General features: G+C 45.0%; 1 protein-coding gene and 1 non-coding gene across 2 annotated transcripts in view; one reads left to right on the top strand and one right to left on the bottom strand.

Annotated features, from left to right (window-relative positions):
* The window catches only part of LOC126000525 (zinc finger protein 345-like), a 291,551-nt gene that overhangs the window by 32,673 nt on the left and 232,138 nt on the right, over window positions 1-26,740 (top strand). The window lies entirely within an intron of this gene.
* Window positions 5,123-5,328, bottom strand: LOC126000527 (small nucleolar RNA U3). Its single transcript, XR_007492780.1, has one exon. It is a non-coding gene; the product is annotated as a small nucleolar RNA U3 (small nucleolar RNA).

Genomic DNA, 26,740 nt, shown 5'->3' with positions numbered 1-26,740 from the left:
TACAGCTGCTCTGACATCGATCTACTCAAAAGAGACACCCCTTAACACTGAGAAGACAACAAGAACAATGACCTGCTTACTGGACAGGGCTTGCTGTATTGCCCCTTAATGGTGAGGTTTGTCTATAACATCACATGGAAGCAATCCTCTACCACAGAAGACCCTACCACTGCTCAGACATCGTCCTGCTCAAAAGAGACTTCCCTTAACACTGAGAAGACTTAACAACAACCTGCTTACAGGACAGGGCTTCCTGCATTGCCCTTTCATGGTGAGGTGAAACGAGAAGGCACTCCACATCATGACTTCAATGTAGGACATGCAGATTCCAGAATCTTTAATACAGAAACATGATACCAACAACAGAGACTGTGTGATAAGTGTGTTGGCGCTATGGACAATGTCTTGGATCGGACGATAACTTGCCTGAGGCCTAGAGCTGGTGTTATGCCAGGAAACTTCAGGGGTAGGATCTCTTTGTATTTAGGCCAAAGTTATTCCTTTCCATGCCTCTCATAGTTTGGTGGGCCTATGCAAACAACAATTGCCACTCTAACACCGTTTTTACTGTGCTCCTTTGACTAATCCTTAAAACGCACCCACTTAAAATTTGAGGTTAACTTAAGCTAATATGCATGTACATGGAAATGTAAAAAATACTATGCCTCTAATATTTAAGGAGTTATGTAAGTTTGATGGCTTTAGATTGCCTTGTGTGCTGTTAAGAAATATTATAATGTGCTACAATCTGGGAACTTGAGGGACAAAGTAATTGCACATGGATTCTGTTTTATTTATCGTAACTTTCTTTGGCTGAAAGTTCAAAGTTAAGATATCAGCAAGGGGACTTCTTCTGAAAATTATGTTATGGGTGATTGTCCCTCCACTGTAACTTTACCTTATCCTCTTTCTTTGCATCTTTTGTTCTCATAATTCAAAATAAAAAATTATAAAAAAAGAAAAGTTCAAAGCTCCCAAATGGGCTGGAGCAGGGTGCGAATGGTAGGGTGTCTGTCTTGCACACGACTGACTTAGGACAGGCCACAGTTCACTCCCTCAGAGTCCCCTATGATACTTCAAGCAGGACTGTGAAGATGATAGTGCTTGGGAACCCAGACAGGATTCTTTCTGCAGGGCAGTTCTGGCCAGCAGGGGACACTCGCAACCCAACATTTCCTGCTACCACCCAAGAGGAAGCTCAGAGGCCTGGAGGCTATCCTTCAAATATGGAATGTCCAATTCTCAGATAAAATCTTCAGAAGTAGCATCCGGGGAAGGAAATTGTTCATGTTTTCTGAGCTGTTATGAATATTTTATTCTATTTGGAAATTGATACAAGAAATAACTTCATGATAATCATTATAGCACAATTTTTGTAAATTTCCAAAGATGGATTGACAGGACACATTTGATTTCTTTAACATAATGAATCAACATATTTTTGGTTTTTGGGCCACACCCATTTGACGCTCAGGGATTACTCTTGGCTATGCGCTCAGAAATTGCCCCTAGCTTGGGTGGACCATATGGGACCCCAGGGGATCGAACCGCAGTCCGTCTTATGCTAGCACTTGCAAGGCAGACACCTTACTTCTAGCAGCACCTTCCCGGCCCCAAGAATCAACATTTTATGTTGAAAACTCAACTAGAAATGACTTTGTAAATCGCAACGGTGACCTCAGCTACCTGACTGAGAAGCTGGAGAGGTGCATCTTCTACATCTTTGTGTCCATCTCTTGAACTGACCATTTCCGCCATCTAGCCTGCAGATCTGCTTTGTCCACAGCAGTCACACTGCCTGGAGGTTTCCTGAGAGACAGAGATATACAAGGGTGCACTGCTCTACCACTGTTGGGATAACCGGGTTTCCATTCTGTTTTTCTGCTGGTGCTTGTCACTCATTGGAAGGGAGCAACTTTGTGTTGAAGCATCTTTTGGATTGTTCCCTTACCCTTTTCTCCACCCTAGAGGGTTGTCTTTCTCTTTCCAATAAAGACTCCATAGCTGGGTGAAATGGGTTGCAATATTTTTTACAAATGGGCTGACTGACTTAAATCTCTTGCTAGCAGTCGAAGGGTGGTAGTGGAACTTTCCTCAGTCTGCTTTATTCCCTTCTATCTGTGTGGATTATTTCCATAGTTAATGTTTGCTTCAAGACCCAATTCTCCTCAATCCCTTGGGGTTAAATTATGAGACCCCAAAGCTCCTGGAGACGTTGCATTTTCCCAATGGAGGCTGAGGTGCTGAACATAGTGGAAAGTGCCTTCCTGTATGACCAGAGGAGAGCCTGCATCTCTGGAGTCAGGACCCACACAGAGCATTGTGCTCAGACATGCAGTGTGTTTTTGGCTTCGGCTTCTTCCATTCCACCCAATCTTCGAGCTCTGAATCCAGGTCAACTAACTGAACCACAGCTGGGAGAGCAGAATCAGCAGAATTGTGGGAAAGGTTTGAGTAGATGGGAGTTATAAACCCAGGTAATGGTGTATGTAGAATTTTGTAGAATAATCACTGTTTCTCAGCCTGCAGATACTCTGGTTATCTACAACTGTCCAGGCTTCTACAGGAGACTGCAATGAACTGTATGTCAGCCTGCTATACAGGTGCAGCAATGCTGCAGAGCCCCAAAGCTGGCAGAACTGCATGGTGCAGAATTCCCAGTCTTTCAGCATCTGGTGCTACAAGGCTCAAAGGGTCCATGGGAATAAACTGCCAGGAGCATCACGCCAATCCAAAGATTCCTACTTGTAAATGATTGTCTACCTGAAACTGAGAGAAAAAGGGAGTATCTTTATTCTCACTTAAGTCTGAGGTCACTCCCCACCCAAGGCCAGAGAGAGAGTCGCTAGCTATAAGTGGCTGGGGAAACGTCCATTTTCAATAGAAATAGAGGGAGAGATACAAATAGAGGGATAGATGCTTTATCGAGACTTCAATGGATGGGACAGTGCTTTTCTGCTCACTATCTGGCTCCATCAATGGCCGATCTTCTTTTTATACCTGTGATGTTTCCTGAGTGCAGGTCCAGGGGTCTCCAACGAGCGTGTTCCACTCTCATTATATCAGCAGAAATGATCATTATGTCTATGCACAGTAATTCATGGGTAGAGTCACCTTCACTGCTGTCTGGCCCACCATCACAGGACATATGGGATGAACAGTCTGAGACCTGAAGACATAGCCCTTTATAACTGTGTGAAACAGTGTGACATCACACATCCTGAGTGTTTAATACACCTGAGGGAGAGGCAACTGTGCTTGGTGAGAGGATGGCAGGACTGCTGATGCCTCCTGACTTCCACATGAATTTTCTGGATGTGAGTATAGGGCTTATATATGTTTGTATTAATTCTTCAATGTTGTGGGTCCATTGGTCTTTGCTCAACTAATCTCTGCACCAGAGAATCACTGCTGTATATTGGCACCATATAATATGGTAGCAGATCACTACTAGGTTATCTATATGCAGTCAAGTGCCTTGCCTATATGGTAACTTATAACTCATGATTTATTAAAGCATATAACAAAGTACCTCTCAATTATTCTGCACCAGCCTATAGAAGGATAGATTTTCCGTGGAATGTATCTTTTCATCCACTATTTCCATGTTGTTAAATCCACTGGAACTTCCCAGAGTCTAGCAGGAAAACCACTCTGAAGTATATGCTGGTGCATTCTGGGTTGTTACCCTTTAGTTTTTTTCCTGAAAACCTCAACATTTCCACAGGTTTTTTTTTAACAAACTGTCCTTGTTTTGAATGTAAGTAAATAAAGGAGGTTTAATATTGTATTTATACTTAAGGCAAGAAAACAACACAAACATGTTTGAAATTGTCAAACAAGAACTTTGGGCCAGCTCTCTAGGGGCATTTCCTAGGCTGCTTTGCATTGTGAGATTAATTTTAACTCCCTGGGGATTATATGGTATGCTGAGCATTGTACCAGCATGGGCTGTCTGCAAGAAAAAGGTCCTATCATCTGTGCTAACTCTCTGACACATCTCTGCAGTTGTTCCTGGGTACCGTCTTTTATTTTGAGGGAAATAAATTGCATTTTCATGCCTTTACTTCCAGATTTTAAAGTACCTCATAACTTAGGGACATATCACTCGAATTCTTTGTAGTAAAGTTTGAAAGGAGATATAAAACCCCAAGTAGCCTCAACATGCATTGATCAATCCTGGGTTTATTGAGGGATGGAAACCCTGAGATTTTCAACAGCCTGTTTCTGGATGTTGCTAGCCCTTCTGGGCACCTCAGAGATTGTGTTTGTGATGAGACATGATCGTCTCCTTGCAAAGGGATAGATACAACTAAGATCAGGAATTCACAGATCTGACAAACACCGATTTTTAACACAAGGGACACTGTAAATGTGACCATGAAAGTTTTGAAGAGTGTCCTATCTACTTTTTTCTCTCTATACCCCCTTTAACAGTGTCCGAATATCATGATCAATTATCTTAGTTTCCCTGCCTGCTTCTGTGCAGAAAATTTATTTCTCTCTTTCTTTCTCTGACCTTGGGTTTTTATTTTAGACACAGGTTTAAACTACCGGGACTTTTCAGGTCTTTTTTTTTAAGTTGTTTTGAGTGTGTAAAATAACTAGCAAGTCTAAAAAATAATAGCAAAATTTGAGACACAAACACTTGGAATGATGATTTTTATTTTTTTATTTTATTTTTTTTTTGGTTTTTTGGGTCACACCCGGCAGTGCTCAGGGGTTACTTCTGGCTGTCTGCTCAGAAATAGCTACTGGCAGGCACAGGAGACCAAATGGGACACCGGGATTCGAACCAACCACCTTTGGTCCTGGATCGGCTGCTTGCAAGGCAAACACCACTGTGCTATCTTTCCAGGCCCGATTTTTATTTTTTAAAGAATTTTTTTAAAATACCACTCAGACTGCATCCTCTCCCTCTACCCCAGGGATCTCAAACTCAAGTTACCTGGGGGACTCAGGAGACAAAGTCGGGGTGATCCTTGAGTACAAAGTCAGTAGTAAGTCTTGAACATTGGGGGGTGTCACCCAAACAACTAATTCAAAACAAAACAAAACAAAAAAAGGTTCCTCTAGGGCAGGGCCACAAAATGTTGTACGGAGGGCAGCAAATGGCCCGTGGGCCGCTAGATTGAGACCCCTGCTCTACCCCTTCCAGAGGAAAGGGAGAACGATCATCAATGGCCAAAGGCAGCTGCAGAAGCGACACCTAGACCTGGCTTCACACTCAGAAGAGGACACTCTGGCTCCTCCTCGTGGCTTCTGGTGCTACATGATCAGAGAAACTTCTCTAGTTACTGTAGAAATGTTCCCTGAAAGTATAGTTTTTGCAATTATCTTTTACTACGTTTTTTGAAGCAAACAACCTAGCTCTGCACTCAGAAATTACTAGTGTCAGTGTTCAGGGAACCATATGGGCTGCCAGGGATTGAACCTGTGTTGACTGAATGTCAGGCAAATGCCCTATCTGTTGTAGTCTCCTGCCTCTAACATATATTTGTTCTTTGTGGACTCTATGACGTCATTTATCAGAATTTTCTTTTTACCGTTTTTTGTTTTGCTTTTGCTTTTTGGTTTTGATTTAGACTCGGCAGAGCTCAGGGGTTATTTCTGGCTTGATTCTCAGTAATTGCTCCTGGCAGGCTCAGAGGAATCATATGGGATGTCGGCATTTGTGCTACCGTCCTTCTGCATGCAAGGCAAACGACCTACGTCCATGCTTCTCCAGCTCCCTTACCAGAATTTTCTGCAAGCAACTTCCCTCATATAGACCCACTGAGCAGACCATCCACCACTCCTGTCATTAGTGTGAAGGAAGTCATATAATTTCTAATTATAATTCAAACAACATATGGGCATGGAGTGATACCATAGCAAGTAGGAGATTTGCCTTGATGTGGCCACGCTGAGTTTGACTCCAGGCATCCTTTATGGTCTCTTTAGCCCCAAGAATGGAGAGCAGAGCCAGGAGTAATCCCTGAGCACTGCTGGATATAGCCCCCAAAACAAAGCAAAACAGAATAATTCCCCATGTATCTTTTTATGAACACATTGAGCATACTGTACCAAATGACTGCAGCTGTATCTTGTTTGGAAACTTACCTGGGACAGAATAAGAGTAAAATATATAAGTAGAACACAGTCATTTATAACGATGTTCATATATATACATATATGTATATATATACATATGTGTGTATATATATATATATATATTTCCCCCTTAGGACACAGGTGGATTTTGACATAGGATGAGCCACAATCTGTATTTTGCATTTCTATTCCAAAATTGCCTTAGGTTTTTATCTCTCCTGGTAGTGGTGCTCTCTACCGACCAGAGGACGAACTGCAGCTTCCCCTCCAACCAGGAGGTCAGAGCTGCAGCTCTCCACCCACCCCATCTCCACTGCTGCACATGTCCAGGCATGACTCTAACCTGCTCCTGCACCTGGCACCAGGCACAGACATGGCCCTTGTGGACATTACTATATGAAAATAATAAAGGAAAAATGTGTTCCCGGAAAGAAATCTATACTTCTACTGGTGCTAAATAACCGAGAAATAAATAATATATATGCTTCAGTAAAATATGAGTCATGTTTGTAGTTGGTTTCAGTTATATAAATTAAATAAATCATGAGTCCTAAGTTAGAATATAGAAAGATGCTTGCCTGCATATAGCCAACCAGGAGTGATCTGCCATGTCACCTTTGGTATTCAACAACAGCCAGGAGTGATTTTTCAGCACATTGCTCAGTTGATAACAAAACAATGTGTCCATGAGAATCAAAAATATATACAAGATTATAGTAGAAATATATGAGCCCTAGACTTGCATCCAAAAACTTCACAAGGGATTCATGAGGTATCAGCAGCCCTGCCATCTTCTCATGAAGCATAGGTGCCTCTCTCTAAGGTTTCTTTTACACTCAGATAACACACAGTCTGGATTGTCACACTGTCTCACATAATAATGTTTGGGCAAACTTTATTTGAAGTGTATTCTGGGAAAATTGTGTGGACTTCGGTGTCCTCTGGTGGGCCACAGAGACATGTGGATGTTCTTAGTGTCCTATAGAGCAATTTTTTCTCCTTGTGTGAGTTTTCACTTCTTACCTTCAACTGGCCTCACAGAGTTAATAGAAATCTAGCAATGCTGTATCATGACAACAGTTAACAAAAAGTGGGGGTGGTGTGGGGAGAGATAGCCTGGAGGTAAGGCATTTGCCTTACATGCAGAAGCTGTTGCTTCTAATCCAGACACCCCATATGGTCCCCTCAGCCTTCCAAGAGCGATTTCTGAGGTAGAATCAGGAGTAACTCCAGAGCTCTGCCAAGTGTCACCCAAAAACCAAACCAAACCAAACAAACAAACAAAAACAGCAGGAAAATGATGGATTATAATTCCTAACACATGTGATGGGAGTTGATGCTGATACTGGGATAGACGAAGTTTTTTATGCACAAAACCCAATTATCTATTACTTTGTAACTCACATTTCTTTAAGTAAATAAAAATGGTGAAGTCTAGGCCAGAGAGATTGCACAGCAGTAGGGCGTTTGCCTTGCGTGCGACCAATGCAGGATAGACTAGAGTTCTATTTCAGGCATCTCATATCATCCCCGCACCTGCCAAGAGCAATTTCTGACTGCAGAGACATAAATAACCCCTGAGCACCACTGGGTATGACACTTCCAATAAAATGTAGAAGCTATAATTTGTGCAAATTGAAAATTGTAAGACATCAACTGATAAAGAGACTTCTAGAAATCTCTGAAAAAAATTCTCCGTGATGAAAATATATTAAGATAATTCCATAACTTGTTGCTGTCAATTCCCAAATTCACCAGGGTGTATGTACATGTATCTTCATTTTGTGTTTGAATGTGCTACATAGAGGCTCTATTAGATGTGACAAACATAATATATTTGGTATCATATCATACTTGTGTGAAATATGGTATCAACCTAGACTTATCAATGCCCAGGATTAAAAAGACCCAATTCCCCTATCTCAGAGAATTGGCACCCTGTGCTCTAACTAAGTATGTTCATCACAAAGATTGATGTCCTACATTTGAGATAGGTGAAAATTGTTAAGGAAAACTCAGCTTGGATACTGAAAACTGGGCATACAGTCAGAGCACGTGGACAATTACAGAGACTGAATATTTCTCACATCCTTGATACTGACAAATTTCTAAATATATGATACTATAAAAGTGGCCATGACCACAGTCATAAAGTGTCTTCTCCACTCTCTGCTGTCTACTGCCATGTTTCCGCTCAAGAATATGAAGTTACAAGCATGCATATAGAACAGTTTTCAAAAGACACTCCAGACATGGTCTTGCTTACTATAACCACCTAAAGCATGTGACATCATTTAACATACAGCTTTCCCTAATGCCCTCAGCCCTTCTTCCTTAAATACAGAAGCATACACCCTGTTTTAAGCCCCTCACCCATACCACTGAATAGGCTGACATAGTCCATAATTACAGTCCCTAATATGGTATCCATTTCCCTCCAAAATAAACTAAATGTACAGTCAAAAATATAGTCAAAATTGAATTCTCGAAGTGGCTCATGGATGCTTTCTTGTGAATGCCCTCTTCACCTGAGATCCTTCCTCACCAGTGACTTCTACATCAAAAAACTCTGAGATGACCATTGAATCCTAAATCTTGGGATGTGATATTCTTTCTCATTTACAACTAACACATGAATATCAACTCAGAGAAAAAGTTTTCTTGCTAATGCACAAAGGTAGAAATGTGTGTGGATTAAACTTCGATAATATAGACTCAGAAAATGCTGATAATTCCTGCTATCTGAGGAGTTGTTTTCCCTGATGCAGAAAATCAGAAGAGACTATTCCGTGGTCGTGTCCCTTCTGGCTCTCAACACAGGGGTGAGCACTAATGAAGGAGGTCCTGATATGAAACACAGTACTCAACCTTTTCTTTTTGGGGGGCACACCCAGTGATGCTCAGGGGTTACTCCTGGCTATGTACTCAGAAATTGCCCCTGGCTTGGGGGGACCATATGGGATGCCAAGGGTTCGAACTGCTGTCTGTCCTAGGCTAGTGCTGGCAAGGCAGACACCTTACCTCTAGCACCACCATGCTAGCCCCAGTATTCAACCTTCTCAACATAGCCCATAGTTGATTACTTGTGTGCTGTTCTTTGCCATGATTGGAAATGAATTAAAAACATTTTTGTTCATTTAGTTTTTCTTAAGGACAAAGGGTAAAAAAGGTGAAAAGGTTGCAATTAGGTAAGAATAGATCTATAGTGCAATAACTTGCCATTACACCAGCACCTACTTACAAGTGGTTCTTGTGGGGGGAGGTCAAACCCCTTGTTGATGGTCTCCAAGTCTAAGAATGACTTCCAGAAAGATAAATTGAATCCCATTCTTCCGTCCCCCCTTTTGGGGGAGACTTTGATAATAATATCCGGAGTAAATAATCAACGATTGCAAAAGATTAGGGGACCAAAGTTTCAGCAAAGAAAGTCTTTTGTCAGTTGCAGCCAGCTCCAAAAAGCAAACCGAACAAGCTGTCAGTTCTGGCAAAAGAGCTCTCTATGCCTCCCCAACAAGCTATTTATTTCTTTCCTTAATCACCCCCACCTGGAAAATCCAGGTGGGATGACAGGCAAAAACAATATTACAACAATTACTCAACAATTACCCCTTTTTTGTAAGCAAACAATAATAGTATACAATACAATACAATAATAATATACAATACAATACAACACTACATAATTACAAAACTTAAATGAAATATAACATCAATTTTATAAGATTAAAAACACTAATTATCATAAATAAAAAACATTAATTACAATAATTACAAAAATACAGAATTAAATATACTTTAAAGGATTCTAATCATAAAAAATACAAATACAAAAGCTAAAATTTTTATCAAGTCAAAATTACACTAAAAAGATAGGGAGTATAGAACTCCTAAAAGTTCAAACAAAAACATTTGATGAGGGACCAGAGAGATAGCATGGAGGTAAGGCATTTGCCTTTCATGCAGAAGGTCATCGGTTCGAATCCCGGCGTCCCATATGGTCCCCTGTGCCTGCCAGGAGCAATTTCTGAGCATGGAGCCAGGAATAACCCCTGAGCACTGCCGGTGTGACCCAAAAACCACAAAAAAAAAAAAAAGTTTAAAAAAAAACAAAAAAAAAAAACAAAAAACATTTGATGAATCAGAAAAGACAAGTTGTAACTTGATATAGAACACAGCACTGAAACAGTTAATGATGTATTCCTCAGTTCGATATCAGGAGGCTTGCAATTGTGATGAGATTTCTACAAATAAAACTTTAAGAACTAGGAAGAAAAGATGAATTGTGAGAAATAATAAATTAAGGGATAAAGTGTCAGGAAAATAAAACCATAAACAAAAATGACAAAACCAATAAATGTGCAAATACATACTATACAAAATTATGGGAATAACTCTCATTTATAATTGCCAGAAATATCTATTAGACAGGAATCAAAATAAAGCCAAAAAATTTTTGAAATGAATCAAAAAGAAAAAAGAAAACACTTTGAAAATACAATAATGAAAAAACTGTTTAAATGAATATTTCAAAATAACAAAAAATTATAGTAACAAAAAAAAATTTTAAATCAATGTCGAGTGAATCTAGACGATCAAGAATTTCATGCATAACATGACCATAAAATTCTATAATGCAAATATGAAACAATAAATATATTATAATCAGTCATCAATAATGAACATTGTGAACAGAGTCTACCCAAAATTATGGTTATATAAAACTATAATTATACCTCCATCTCCAAATCTATGTTGAGAGCAATAAAATACTGATGTTACAATGAAAAGTCAAAAGTTGCCAAATAAACATACACAATCATAAAGCAACATTAACATGATTAAGAATCTTTCTTTCATATAGGTCTTATGTAACATCAATATATTGCAAAATCTTCTAATTAATAGTAACCTAAAACAATACTGAAATTGAGGCATAAATACATCATACAAACAACCACAATGAGAATTCATCTATTCATTCCTATTAAGAAATCATACCTAAAAAATGACCAGTAAAACATCAATGATAATCAACAAATAAAGGAAATGATCATTAAGTATTCATAGTAGATCTCTGAGAAATATAAAACAAGATATATGCTGCTGTAGATTTTACCGATACAATAGGGATTTTCTTGATCTTCTTATCATCAAAATTGATCCAATACTGTTCTGTGGCAATTTTACAATATGAAGTACAATGTCCATTATGAACTTGACCAAAATGATTTGATACTGATGATAAATTATATTTTTCAATCTTGTTATTATCTTCTTGAGTGAACTCTGCTAATTGAGGTCTTCCTAAGGAAAATCCACATAAGTGTATAATTTTTAATCTGTTTTCCATCAAAAGCAAAACGTTTCAAATGAATTATCAATACAGGAGGTATTTACCATAAATATGTTTTTTTTTAAATTCCTTTTAGTGTTGCAATTATAACAGTGAATTCTATTGTTATCTCTCAAATCTTCTTCTTTAAAAAATTTAACAAGGCATTCCTGTAAAGTACATTTATCTGCAGACTTGACAGCCAGGGACAACTGAACAAATGTTTCATAAACCTCAGACTTTTGGTAACATGTAAGACACTGTGTTATAGATTTAAACTGTCTTTGAAAGGTACCATAGATAATAGATTTGCAAGCTCTAAATTGTTCATATTTATCATTGTCTATAAAGTGTACAGTTTCTTCTGTTATTGAATTTTTAAGCAAATCTTGATGTAGTCCTTCTATAAGAAACATTAATAATTCGTGAGGATCCTGTTGGTTGTGTCCAGCAAATTGATCATTGAATAAACTTATTGTTGCTTTGAAGCTTTCAGGATTGAAATACTTATGGCATCCATTTCCCATGATTTTGATAATATGACCAAATTCATCTGCTAATTTACCTTTATGTCCCTTTGGATTTTCTCTGTTAATATCTTTTTTATAATGATCTTGATAAAAATACTGAGTCAAGTCTGTAATATTATACAAGCATTGCAATATTGAATTCATGTAACATGAGTTACCCAAATTTTGTAATCCAGTGAAAACAGGTGTCTATTTTTCAGTTTGTAGTCCAGACTGTAAGGATTTTTCACTTTTGTCAGATTCACTGAGAATATGAGGTATGAAAGTTAATCCTTCACCTACTTTCCCAGTCACCTCAGCAGCACCACAACTGTCAATATCTTTAGCACTCTGTACTTGATGTGGGGAGGAATCTATAGTCCTAGCAACCTGACCTTGATCATCAGCGCCAGTCCGATTTCTAACGAGGCGCAAGGGGACCCAAAATTTCTTAGGAGGGTTGTCATTTGTAGATACATAAGCATAACCCCTCCCTCTCAATAGGAGATAACCAGCAATCTATTTTTTATCCTCTTTTATCCAAATTGGAATATTTGTTGTTTCTTGTCTCTGATTATCTTCTTTAAAATGTTTTTCCCCTGCTGTATAGCTCTCTCTCTGAGGTAAATTTAGATAATTTAGTGTAATGAGTGTCAAAGATAACAGCTCCGTTGGCGTTAAACCTCTTTTTCTATTTTTTTGCAATTGAGTTTTCAGAGTTCTATGAGCTCTTTCCACAATTGCCTGTCCTTGACAACTGTGGGGAATTCCTTCAAGATGTTTTATTTGCCATTCATTACAAAAAAATTCAAAAGTTTTACTTATATAAGAGGGCCCATTATCAGTCTTAATAGAATACGGAATACCCATAACAGGAAAACATTGTAAAAGAAAACTGCAAACTGCCTTAGATTTTTGGGAAGACATAGGAATTGCCCAAATAAATCGAGAATATGTATTCACTACCACATGAAGGTATGGTTTTTTGGGAAATAAGTCTGTTTGGGTTACATTCATTTGCCACAATTCGTTAGACTGCAAGCCTCTTGGATTTGCTCCTGCTATGTGAGTCTTTTGTGCGAGCGGGGCACATATGTTACAACTTTTTATAATTTCTCTCGCTTGCCTCCATGGAATTTGATAATTTACATGTAAACGACGAGCATTTGTGTGTAAGGCTGAATGTTCCTCTACAGGTGATTTAAATATAGGCATTGCCAACAAATCAGCAATTTTATTTCCTTGAGCCATTGGCCCTGGAAGGCCTGAATGAGCTCTAATATGTGTGATGAAGATAGGTTCAGTTCTTTTTTGAATAATGTGTTGTAACTTTTTTAATAAATTATGTATAATAGGACTATGAGAATTGAGGGATGCAGTGGCTATCACCGGGCATAAATTAACAACATATAAAGAATCAGAAACGACACTCATGGCTTCAGATACATTTTCTAATAGATAAATTAACGTTGCTAATTCAACTTTCTGTGCAGACTTATATTTGGTTTCTATCGTTATATTCATATTTTCTCCGGTTATTCCGCCCCATCCCCCGCTTGATCCATCTACATAGAAAACTTTTGCATTGGGAATAGGAGAATCCCTCACAATTGAAGAGATAACAAACTGAGACTTTTTCAAAAAGTCCCAGGTCTTTCCTTTTGGATAATGAGAAGAAATCTCTCCTGTAAAATCTGAGAGAGCCCTTTGTAGAGATTCATTAAGAGGTAATATTAACTCAATTTCCATTTTTGGTATAGGCAATACTATTATATCTGGATCAAAACCTAACAAAGATATTGATCTGAGTCTTGCTTCAATAATCAATTCTGAGATTAGTTGCAGGTAAGATATCACAGACTGAGGCTGTTTGTTATGTAAATACACCCATTCCAAAGGACCAGCCTGTTGCATTAAAGCTGCAGTAGGTGTTTCTTTTATAGGGAAAATTAATAAAAATACCTTCTCTTCAGGGATAAATATTAAGAGAAATGATTTTTGCAGTCTGTTCAAGAAAATGTCCCATTCATTTTTAGCAGCTTGTGTTAAATTTCTGGGACTATCTAATGCAGGATTACCTTCCAAAGTTTTAAACAGATTAAACAGCTCTGCATTTAAGATACCTAGTGCTGGGCGGAGCCAATTTACATCACCCAAAATTTTCTGAAAGTCATTAAGCGTTTTAAGGTTCTCTTTTTTATGAAAATTTTTTGAGGATGTATTGATGTTCTGTCCAAAATAAAGCCCAAGTATTGATATGGTGGCATGGTCTGTATTTTTTCTAAAGCTATTTTCAGTCCTGCCATTTTCAAACAATTAATCATATATGCATATAATTTCTGTAAATCTGTTTCATTATTCATTGTAATTAAAATATCATCGGTGTAATGATAAATTATAGCTTGAGGAAATTTTTCACGAGCAGGGCTCAAAATTTTGTACACAAAATATTGACACATAGTTGGTGAATTTAGCATGCCCTGAGGGAGAACAGTCCATTGAAAACACCTGCAAAGGTGAGAATTATTAATAGAATGAACTGAGAATGCGAAACGGTATTTATCATCTGGGTGAATAGGAATATGATAGAAGCAGTCTTTTAAATCAATTATAATTAGTGGCCATTCCTTAGGGATTACTACAGGTGATGATAAACCTGTCTGTAATTTTCCCATAGGTACCATAGATAAATTCACAGCTCTGAGATCCATTAACAATCTCCATTTACCAGATTTCTTTTTTATGGTAAATACAGGTGAATTCCATTGAGAAAACGAAGGCTCAATATGTCCTAATTTTAGCTGTTCTTCCACTAATTTTGTCAGCACCTTTAATTTATCAGTTTTAAGGGGCCACTGGCCTATCCAATTTGGTTCATCAGATTTCCATTATATTTTTATTGGTGCTGGGGTTTTTCTGGCAGTGGCCCCTACCAAAAATTTTGGGTTTTTAATTCAGGAGAAGGTTCAGCCTCACCTTGAGCTAATGGAATATAGAATTCTGCCTTCCATTGTTTATGAAAATCACGGCCCCACAGGGATGGTGAGAATGGGCCCACATGAGGTCTGATTATAGCCTTTTGGTTTTCTGGGCCATGAAATACCATGGTTCTTGTGCTTAACAAACAAGAACTCAGGCCTTCTTTTCCTTTTACTGAATATGGAATTTCTTGCAGAGACCAATATTTTGGCCATTCTTTATCAGAAATTACAGTGACCTGAGCACCTGTGTCTATCATGCTATTGAAGAATTTCCCTTCTATATTAAGTTTAATCATTAGATTTTCATCTTTACATTTAGTAATCAGAGCCACTAATGGGTTTTTGGCAGCCCCTGGATCTGTGCTTCCAAAACCTCCAGTTCTTATCTGAAGTCCCAAATTTAACATAAGGTATTATTACTATTTGGGCAATCGTCTCCCCTTTTTTGAAAGTCCAAGTAACTGGCACATTGATAACTACAATAATTTCTCCCTTTGAATCTGAATCAATAACACCTGTAGTTACTGATATAACTTTTACATTAAGGGAACTTCTTTTTTTTTTTTTTTGGTTTTTGGGCCACACCTGTTTGACGCACAGGGGTTACTCCTGGCTATGTGCTCAGAAGTCGCCCCTGGCTTGGGGAGACCATATGGGATGCCGGGGGATCGAACTGCGGTCCTTCCTTGGCTAGCGCTTGCAAGGCAGACACCTTACCTCCAGCGCCACCTACCCGGCCCCACATTAAGGGAACTTCTGCCCAAACTCAAACCCATTGTATCTGGGGGGGTGGTACCACTATGCCTGTGTGTAATATATAAGGGCATTCTCCTGGGTAAATTGTAATGTCCACTGGGCAATTTATATCAAGCCCAGCACTGCCCACAGTGGCATGTGTTAATTCATTAATTGAGATTAATCTTCTTGGGCTGGGCTGGGGAGAATTGTGGTTTGATGACTTTGCCCCTGATTTGTAAGGGCCTGGGGATTGGCCCTGTAGGCGTTTCCCTGTTTTCTAATTGTAGATCCTGGAGGAACTGAATTTAACAAAAGATAGCAATTCCTTTTAATATGCCCTTGTTTTCCACAATGGTAACAGGCAAATTGTCTCCTTGGGTTCGTATTAAAACCTCTTCCTATTAGGGGGATTTCCAGATCTACAGTCTTTCGCCCAGTGGTAACCAGTATTACATTTTGGGCAGAGACCTGGTTTTTGGGTAAGTTTTTGTCCCCTTTGGTAAAGAGGTATATTTCCTTTAGTAATTGCAAAGGTTTGCACCTGATCTGAATTTGCTAATGAATGGGGTATATCATAAACATTCCTACATGCATATAAAAATTCATTTAGATCAGCTTTTCCCTGCAACGGAGCCAATACCAATTTGCAAGCTGAATTAGCATTATAAGCCAAACATTTTTCTAGAAATTTCCTCACCTCATCATTTTTAACTTGTATTTTTAAAGCATCTTTGAGTTAAGCCACAAATTCTACATAAGTTAGTATCAATTCTTTCCCATGCAGATAATGCAATGTCTTTAATTTTTTTTGAGTTTTCCTTTGGTAAATCCGCTTGTGTCTGTATATCTGAATATTGATTTTCTCCTATTAATAATTCATATGAGAGATTAACCCCTGCCACTCGTTTTTTGGTTCCATCTGTGTAGCAGGTCAGCCCCTGAAGAGGTTGACTGATGGTGGGATGGAGAATGAGGCCTTTTTCTTCCAGCTCAGAGCACGCGTCTGCCACCCTGTCTAGCCCACGGTTCTGAGGTGAAACGGCGGGTAAACAGCTCACAGACAGTCAGGCTCGTGGAAATATCCGCTTTATTCGGAGGACAAAACTGAAGTCCAAAGACTCAGCTTCAGTTCCAGCCAAAATGCCCCAGCCTTCCACAGACCCCTGTTTTTATACTCCAGATTCAGGTACCACCAATGGTGGAATCAGATACCAACCAATGGTGAAAGCAGAATCAGGTCCTACCCTAGGGTGGGGGCAGAATGCCAGGTCACACCCTAGGGTAGGGCACAATCACCAATCAGTTTAGGGTGAGTAACATAGTAATCCCCCAAAATATTTACATACACAATTCCCCTGTTTGTTTTTAGTAAACAAACAATATTGTCTACAATTATTAAAAGAAAAATTAGTCAATAATATAAGAGCGGCTGTTTGCATAAGCGCATCACAGGAAAATGTAAAGAAAAACTTCTAACCTAAGCACAGGGTGTCTAAAACCAGAAACATGTATCAAGGAATCAACTACAAGCTCCTGAGAAGATAAATCTAAGACGTACATAGATCTTTCGAAGAGACACCAGAAAGGTTGTGTAGCAGGCAAGAAGAAGCACCTTTTCTTTAGTTGTTGTTGTTGTTGGTTTTTGGGTCACACCTGGCAGAGCTCAGGAGTTATTCCTGACTCCAAGTTCAGAAATCGCTCCTGGCAGATACTGGCATTTGAACCAATGACTTTCTGCATGAAAGGCAAAAGCCTCACCTCCATGCTATCTCTCCAGCTCCATTTTCATTCAAGTTCAGGTAGACCAGAAAGCCCATCTTTGAGGGCATTGAACTAGGCCTTTATTTCGGAAGAAGAGGCACATACACCCTCTGCACAGTGGGGAGCCACTGCGATGATGATCAATAGGTATCTGAACTTAGTCCAAGTTCTTAATCCTGTCTGAAGTCCATAAGATGTCTGAAATTGATGTAGACTATTTATAGATGGGAGCTTAAGTCACAAACCAAAACAAAATGTTTAAGGCAGAGACCCTCCCTGTGTAAATAAACAACTTGTGTGCCCATCTAAATGGATGGAACCTTCTATAAACCTAGTATTTTGCCTATGATGCGCCCATGCAAAAAACCCTGAGAACAGACAAAAATATCATTTAGGAAATTATAGACAATAATATCTAACTCACAAACCTAAAGTCAAGAAAGCAAAACCTTAATGTAATACAACATCGATTCCTAATATTAAAAACTAAAATAGAAAAACATTAATTACGATAATCAAAAGAAGTGTAGTACCAAATATAACTTCAAAGGATTACAGTTATAGGAAAAACAACAGATGAAATTTCTACAGAGTTCAATACCAATCTGTAAATATGAGGGGTCTGGAACTTCAAAAAGACCGGCAGAAGACACTTGATGGGTCAGGAAAAGCGGGTTGAAGCCTTGTACAGGAGATAACATCAAGCTGAATGAAGAAGAAAGGCCAGTACAGTCATCCATGTGTTAGGGCACCCCAAGCGTTACATTATTAGATCATGAGTTGGTTGGGCTTCTGCATTTCCTTTTGGATCGGTGCAATCTTGGGGTAGCCATTGTAGAAATGGTCAACATTAGCACTGTGTATGTGGATGGAAAACTAGAAATTCAGATAGCAGAGTTTAACTGGGATCCAGAGACTGTGGGTCTTATCCATGGATCTTTTCTCTGGGGTTATATTGTGACACAAATTCCAGGTGGCTTCATTTCCAAAAAGTTTGCAGCATACATGGTGTAAAACTGCAACAGTCATGGATTTCTTCTTCCAGCCGAGATCAGGAAGCTTGTAGTTGTGGGTGAAGGAGATGAGTTGCACATGTGAAGGGAATCCTGAAAATTAAAATGTTAAGGACTAGGAAGAGAGAAGGAAGGATAAGGAAGACTAAATTGGGGAAGATAAATTTAGGGAAAAGGGAACTATATACAAAAGGTGCAAAAACAGGCAGACATTAAACAAGACATACACATACAGACTTCACAAAAAATATGGCCATAACACTCATACTAAAAAATATTTGTTGGAAAGGATCCAAAATAGAGCAAAAGAAAAGAGAATTCAGCTGAATCAACTAAAAGTGCCTTACAATGTAATAGCCGGCAATTGTTTCAAATTCAAAAAAAATTTTTTTTGGAAGAGCAGAGCAGATCTGAAAGAGAATTTCATGCGTAATACAAACATAAAAAACTCTACTATAAGTGTATATCGGAATATATACAAAGTTATTATATAACAGTAACTTTATGATAATCAATCATAGGCAAGAAGCACTGTGAAGAAAGTCCACCTAAAATTATCATTATGTCAGCGTCTTAAAACCTAAATTGAGGGAAATAAAGCAATGATGTTAAAATAAAAAGAGTAAAAGTCGTTAAATGAGTATACCTAGAGAGAAAACCAACATTAATATGATGAGAAATTTCTCTTTCAGTTGAACCTTGACTAAATTAATTTGTAAAATTTCAGGATTAACTGAGACCTAGAGCAATAATGAAATTAAGACATAAATCCATCCTACAAGGAAATACATTGGGGATTCATGATTTTCAATCTATATTCATTGATCATGCCTGTGGAAAGAATCCTAGAGCATTAGTAGCAACTGATAAGGAAGTGAAATGATTATCTCGTGTTCATTGTAGATCTTTAAGAAGTATAAAACAGGATGTATGCTGCTGTGGATATCACCAATGTATTAGGGACTTTTTTGATCTTCTTGTCATCAAAATTGATCCAGTGTTCTTTTGCAGCAATTTACAGTATGAAGTACAGTGCCCATAGTGAACTTTACCATAATGGTTTGACACCGATGATAAGTTGTATTCCTTAATCTTCCTTTTATTCTCTGAAGTGAATTCCTCTAAATTGAGGTCTTCTAAAGGAAAATCTACATAAGTATGCAATTTATTTATTTGTTTGCCATCAAAAGCAAAAAGTTTCAAGTGTATTATAAGTACTGGTGGCACTTTCCATAAGTACGTTTTCTTTGAAAAAATCCCTTCTAGTTTTGCAACTGTTGCACAGAACTTTGTTGTCATTTCTTAATTCTTCTTCTTTAAAAAATTCAGAGAGGCTTCCTGGGAGCCGGGAGTCTAGCAGCAGGAGGAGGTTTGGCAGGCCCCCGCCATGCCGGAGGCCTGCTTGGCCAGGCCTAGGGGTGGCGCGGGACTTGGGTAACCCCAGCACCCCTCTGCCGCCTTGCTCCAGATCTCCAGGGCTTCCCCGGGCCACACGCTTGGGCAAGCCGGTGAGTTGGGTCCCTTGGTGGAGCTTGAAGGTACCCTAGGCTTTCCCCTACTATCCATGCGGCTCCTTAGGGAGGGTCAGGGTGGGGCTCTGAGCTTCTGGTCTCCCAGCTTCTTGAAGGATCTCTCCTTCCTGGGAGCCGGGAGTCTAGCAGCAGGAGGAGGTTTGGCAGGCCCCCGCCATGCCGGAGGCCTGCTTGGCCAGGCCTAGGGGGGGTGCGGGACTTGGGTAACCCCAGCACCCCTCTGCCGCCTTGCTCCAGATCTCCAGGGCTTCCCCGGGCCACACGCTTGGGCAAGCCGGAGAGTTGGGTCCCTTGGTGGAGCTTGAAGGTACCCTAGGCTTTCCCCCACTATCCATGCGGCTCCTTAGGGAGGGTCAGGGTGGGGCTCTGAGCTTCTGGTCTCCCAGCTTCTTGAAGGATCTCTCCTTCCTGGGAGCCGGGAGTCTAGCAGCAGGAGGAGGTTTGGCAGGCCCCCGCCATGCCGGAGGCCTGCTTGGCCAGGCCTAGGGGGGGCGCGGGACTTGGGTAACCCCAGCACCCCTCTGCCGCCTTGCTCCAGATCTCCAGGGCTTCCCCGGGCCACACGCTTGGGCAAGCCGGTGAGTTGGGTCCCTTGGTGGAGCTTGAAGGTACCCTAGGCTTTCCCCTACTATCCATGCGGCTCCTTAGGGAGGGTCAGGGTGGGGCTCTGAGCTTCTGGTCTCCCAGCTTCTTGAAGGATCTCTCCTTCCTGGGAGCCGGGAGTCTAGCAGCAGGAGGAGGTTTGGCAGGCCCCCGCCATGCCGGAGGCCTGCTTGGCCAGGCCTAGGGGGGGCGCGGGACTTGGGTAACCCCAGCACCCCTCTGCCGCCTTGCTCCAGATCTCCAGGGCTTCCCCGGGCCACACGCTTGGGCAAGCCGGTGAGTTGGGTCCCTTGGTGGAGCTTGAAGGTACCCTAGGCTTTCCCCTACTATCCATGCGGCTCCTTAGGGAGGGTCAGGGTGGGGCTCTGAGCTTCTGGTCTCCCAGCTTCTTGAAGGATCTCTCCTTCCTGGGAGCCGGGAGTCTAGCAGCAGGAGGAGGTTTGGCAGGCCCCCGCCATGCCGGAGGCCTGCTTGGCCAGGCCTAGGGGGGGTGCGGGACTTGGGTAACCCCAGCACCCCTCTGCCGCCTTGCTCCAGATCTCCAGGGCTTCCCCGGGCCACACGCTTGGGCAAGCCGGAGAGTTGGGTCCCTTGGTGGAGCTTGAAGGTACCCTAGGCTTTCCCCCACTATCCATGCGGCTCCTTAGGGAGGGTCAGGGTGGGGCTCTGAGCTTCTGGTCTCCCAGCTTCTTGAAGGATCTCTCCTTCCTGGGAGCCGGGAGTCTAGCAGCAGGAGGAGGTTTGGCAGGCCCCCGCCATGCCGGAGGCCTGCTTGGCCAGGCCTAGGGGGGGCGCGGGACTTGGCTAACCCCAGCACCCCTCTGCCGCCTTGCTCCAGATCTCCAGGGCTTCCCCGGGCCACACGCTTGGGCAAGCCGGTGAGTTGGGTCCCTTGGTGGAGCTTGAAGGTACCCTAGGCTTTCCCCTACTATCCATGCGGCTCCTTAGGGAGGGTCAGGGTGGGGCTCTGAGCTTCTGGTCTCCCAGCTTCTTGAAGGATCTCTCCTTCCTGGGAGCCGGGAGTCTAGCAGCAGGAGGAGGTTTGGCAGGCCCCCGCCATGCCGGAGGCCTGCTTGGCCAGGCCTAGGGGGGGTGCGGGACTTGGGTAACCCCAGCACCCCTCTGCCGCCTTGCTCCAGATCTCCAGGGCTTCCCCGGGCCACACGCTTGGGCAAGCCGGTGAGTTGGGTCCCTTGGTGGAGCTTGAAGGTACCCTAGGCTTTCCCCCACTATCCATGCGGCTCCTTAGGGAGGGTCAGGGTGGGGCTCTGAGCTTCTGGTCTCCCAGCTTCTTGAAGGATCTCTCCTTCCTGGGAGCCGGGAGTCTAGCAGCAGGAGGAGGTTTGGCAGGCCCCCGCCATGCCGGAGGACTGCTTGGCCAGGCCTAGGGGGGGCGCGGGACTTGGGTAACCCCAGCACCCCTCTGCCGCCTTGCTCCAGATCTCCAGGGCTTCCCCGGGCCACACGCTTAGGCAATCCGGAGAGTTGGGTCCCTTGGTGGAGCTTGAAGGTACCCTAGGCTTTCCCCCACTATCCATGCGGCTCCTTAGGGAGGGTCAGGGTGGGGCTCTGAGCTTCTGGTCTCCCAGCTTCTTGAAGGATCTCTCCTTCCTGGGAGCCGGGAGTCTAGCAGCAGGAGGAGGTTTGGCAGGCCCCCGCCATGCCGGAGGCCTGCTTGGCCAGGCCTAGGGGGGGCGCGGGACTTGGGTAACCCCAGCACCCCTCTGCCGCCTTGCTCCAGATCTCCAGGGCTTCCCCGGGCCACACGCTTGGGCAAGCCGGTGAGTTGGGTCCCTTGGTGGAGCTTGAAGGTACCCTAGGCTTTCCCCTACTATCCATGCGGCTCCTTAGGGAGGGTCAGGGTGGGGCTCTGAGCTTCTGGTCTCCCAGCTTCTTGAAGGATCTCTCCTTCCTGGGAGCCGGGAGTCTAGCAGCAGGAGGAGGTTTGGCAGGCCCCCGCCATGCCGGAGGCCTGCTTGGCCAGGCCTAGGGGGGGCGCGGGACTTGGGTAACCCCACCACCCCTCTGCCGCCTTGCTCCAGATCTCCAGGGCTTCCCCGGGCCACACGCTTGGGCAAGCCGGAGAGTTGGGTCCCTTGGTGGAGCTTGAAGGTACCCTAGGCTTTCCCCCACTATCCATGCGGCTCCTTAGGGAGGGTCAGGGTGGGGCTCTGAGCTTCTGGTCTCCCAGCTTCTTGAAGGATCTCTCCTTCCTGGGAGCCGGGAGTCTAGCAGCAGGAGGAGGTTTGGCAGGCCCCCGCCATGCCGGAGGCCTGCTTGGCCAGGCCTAGGGGGGGGCGCGGGACTTGGGTAACCCCAGCACCCCTCTGCCGCCTTGCTCCAGATCTCCAGGGCTTCCCCGGGCCACACGCTTGGGCAAGCTGGTGAGTTGGGTCCCTTGGTGGAGCTTGAAGGTACCCTAGGCTTTCCCCTACTATCCATGCGGCTCCTTAGGGAGGGTCAGGGTGGGGCTCTGAGCTTCTGGTCTCCCAGCTTCTTGAAGGATCTCTCCTTCCTGGGAGCCGGGAGTCTAGCAGCAGGAGGAGGTTTGGCAGGCCCCCGCCATGCCGGAGGCCTGCTTGGCCAGGCCTAGGGGGGGTGCGGGACTTGGGTAACCCCAGCACCCCTCTGCCGCCTTGCTCCAGATCTCCAGGGCTTCCCCGGGCCACACGCTTGGGCAAGCCGGTGAGTTGGGTCCCTTGGTGGAGCTTGAAGGTACCCTAGGCTTTCCCCCACTATCCATGCGGCTCCTTAGGGAGGGTCAGGGTGGGGCTCTGAGCTTCTGGTCTCCCAGCTTCTTGAAGGATCTCTCCTTCCTGGGAGCCGGGAGTCTAGCAGCAGGAGGAGGTTTGGCAGGCCCCCGCCATGCCGGAGGCCTGCTTGGCCAGGCCTAGGGGGGGCGCGGGACTTGGGTAACCCCAGCACCCCTCTGCCGCCTTGCTCCAGATCTCCAGGGCTTCCCCGGGCCACACGCTTGGGCAAGCTGGTGAGTTGGGTCCCTTGGTGGAGCTTGAAGGTACCCTAGGCTTTCCCCTACTATCCATGCGGCTCCTTAGGGAGGGTCAGGGTGGGGCTCTGAGCTTCTGGTCTCCCAGCTTCTTGAAGGATCTCTCCTTCCTGGGAGCCGGGAGTCTAGCAGCAGGAGGAGGTTTGGCAGGCCCCCGCCATGCCGGAGGCCTGCTTGGCCAGGCCTAGGGGGGGTGCGGGACTTGGGTAACCCCAGCACCCCTCTGCCGCCTTGCTCCAGATCTCCAGGGCTTCCCCGGGCCACACGCTTGGGCAAGCCGGTGAGTTGGGTCCCTTGGTGGAGCTTGAAGGTACCCTAGGCTTTCCCCCACTATCCATGCGGCTCCTTAGGGAGGGTCAGGGTGGGGCTCTGAGCTTCTGGTCTCCCAGCTTCTTGAAGGATCTCTCCTTCCTGGGAGCCGGGAGTCTAGCAGCAGGAGGAGGTTTGGCAGGCCCCCGCCATGCCGGAGGCCTGCTTGGCCAGGCCTAGGGGGGGCGCGGGACTTGGGTAACCCCAGCACCCCTCTGCCGCCTTGCTCCAGATCTCCAGGGCTTCCCCGGGCCACACGCTTGGGCAAGCCGGAGAGTTGGGTCCCTTGGTGGAGCTTGAAGGTACCCTAGGCTTTCCCCCACTATCCATGCGGCTCCTTAGGGAGGGTCAGGGTGGGGCTCTGAGCTTCTGGTCTCCCAGCTTCTTGAAGGATCTCTCCTTCCTGGGAGCCGGGAGTCTAGCAGCAGGAGGAGGTTTGGCAGGCCCCCGCCATGCCGGAGGCCTGCTTGGCCAGGCCTAGGGGGGGGCGCGGGACTTGGGTAACCCCAGCACCCCTCTGCCGCCTTGCTCCAGATCTCCAGGGCTTCCCCGGGCCACACGCTTGGGCAAGCCGGTGAGTTGGGTCCCTTGGTGGAGCTTGAAGGTACCCTAGGCTTTCCCCTACTATCCATGCGGCTCCTTAGGGAGGGTCAGGGTGGGGCTCTGAGCTTCTGGTCTCCCAGCTTCTTGAAGGATCTCTCCTTCCTGGGAGCCGGGAGTCTAGCAGCAGGAGGAGGTTTGGCAGGCCCCCCGCCATGCCGGAGGCCTGCTTGGCCAGGCCTAGGGGGGGTGCGGGACTTGGGTAACCCCAGCACCCCTCTGCCGCCTTGCTCCAGATCTCCAGGGCTTCCCCGGGCCACACGCTTGGGCAAGCCGGTGAGTTGGGTCCCTTGGTGGAGCTTGAAGGTACCCTAGGCTTTCCCCCACTATCCATGCGGCTCCTTAGGGAGGGTCAGGGTGGGGCTCTGATCTTCTGGTCTCCCAGCTTCTTGAAGGATCTCTCCTTCCTGGGAGCCGGGAGTCTAGCAGCAGGAGGAGGTTTGGCAGGCCCCCGCCATGCCGGAGGCCTGCTTGGCCAGGCCTAGGGGGGGGCGCGGGACTTGGGTAACCCCAGCACCCCTCTGCCGCCTTGCTCCAGATCTCCAGGGCTTCCCCGGGCCACACGCTTGGGCAAGCCGGTGAGTTGGGTCCCTTGGTGGAGCTTGAAGGTACCCTAGGCTTTCCCCTACTATCCATGCGGCTCCTTAGGGAGGGTCAGGGTGGGGCTCTGAGCTTCTGGTCTCCCAGCTTCTTGAAGGATCTCTCCTTCCTGGGAGCCGGGAGTCTAGCAGCAGGAGGAGGTTTGGCAGGCCCCCCGCCATGCCGGAGGCCTGCTTGGCCAGGCCTAGGGGGGGTGCGGGACTTGGGTAACCCCAGCACCCCTCTGCCGCCTTGCTCCAGATCTCCAGGGCTTCCCCGGGCCACACGCTTGGGCAAGCCGGTGAGTTGGGTCCCTTGGTGGAGCTTGAAGGTACCCTAGGCTTTCCCCCACTATCCATGCGGCTCCTTAGGGAGGGTCAGGGTGGGGCTCTGAGCTTCTGGTCTCCCAGCTTCTTGAAGGATCTCTCCTTCCTGGGAGCCGGGAGTCTAGCAGCAGGAGGAGGTTTGGCAGGCCCCCGCCATGCCGGAGGCCTGCTTGGCCAGGCCTAGGGGGGGCGCGGGACTTGGGTAACCCCAGCACCCCTCTGCCGCCTTGCTCCAGATCTCCAGGGCTTCCCCGGGCCACACGCTTGGGCAAGCCGGTGAGTTGGGTCCCTTGGTGGAGCTTGAAGGTACCCTAGGCTTTCCCCTACTATCCATGTGGCTCCTTAGGGAGGGTCAGGGTGGGGCTCTGAGCTTCTGGTCTCCCAGCTTCTTGAAGGATCTCTCCTTCCTGGGAGCCGGGAGTCTAGCAGCAGGAGGAGGTTTGGCAGGCCCCCCGCCATGCCGGAGGCCTGCTTGGCCAGGCCTAGGGGGGGTGCGGGACTTGGGTAACCCCAGCACCCCTCTGCCGCCTTGCTCCAGATCTCCAGGGCTTCCCCGGGCCACACGCTTGGGCAAGCCGGTGAGTTGGGTCCCTTGGTGGAGCTTGAAGGTACCCTAGGCTTTCCCCCACTATCCATGCGGCTCCTTAGGGAGGGTCAGGGTGGGGCTCTGAGCTTCTGGTCTCCCAGCTTCTTGAAGGATCTCTCCTTCCTGGGAGCCGGGAGTCTAGCAGCAGGAGGAGGTTTGGCAGGCCCCCCGCCATGCCGGAGGCCTGCTTGGCCAGGCCTAGGGGGGGTGCGGGACTTGGGTAACCCCAGCACCCCTCTGCCGCCTTGCTCCAGATCTCCAGGGCTTCCCCGGGCCACACGCTTGGGCAAGCCGGTGAGTTGGGTCCCTTGGTGGAGCTTGAAGGTACCCTAGGCTTTCCCCCACTATCCATGCGGCTCCTTAGGGAGGGTCAGGGTGGGGCTCTGAGCTTCTGGTCTCCCAGCTTCTTGAAGGATCTCTCCTTCCTGGGAGCCGGGAGTCTAGCAGGAAGAGGTTTGGCTGGCACTGGTAATCTCTTTCCAGTCTACATTTTCAAAATCGCGCGGGGGCTATCGCCCCCGCGCGCACAAGAAACAATAATAGTGCTCTCAGAAGAAACATTAATAGTACTCTCTCAAGAATCATTAATAGTACTCTCACAAGAAACATTAATAGTACTCTCACAAGAAACTTTAATAGTACTCACTATCATTGAATTATGTTTTTATGTATGCAGAATGTCCATCTTGTACTCTGCCCTTTTGCATACCCCTTCATAAGTTCATATTTCTCTTTAACTTCTTTAACTCCTATCATCATTACTCCTTTTTT

This window comes from Suncus etruscus, assembly GCF_024139225.1.
Source record: "Suncus etruscus isolate mSunEtr1 chromosome X unlocalized genomic scaffold, mSunEtr1.pri.cur SUPER_X_unloc_1, whole genome shotgun sequence".
NCBI lineage: Eukaryota > Metazoa > Chordata > Mammalia > Eulipotyphla > Soricidae > Suncus > Suncus etruscus.
The sequence above is the reverse complement of the archived record's forward strand: the minus strand, read 5'-3'. Positions and strand labels throughout refer to the sequence as shown.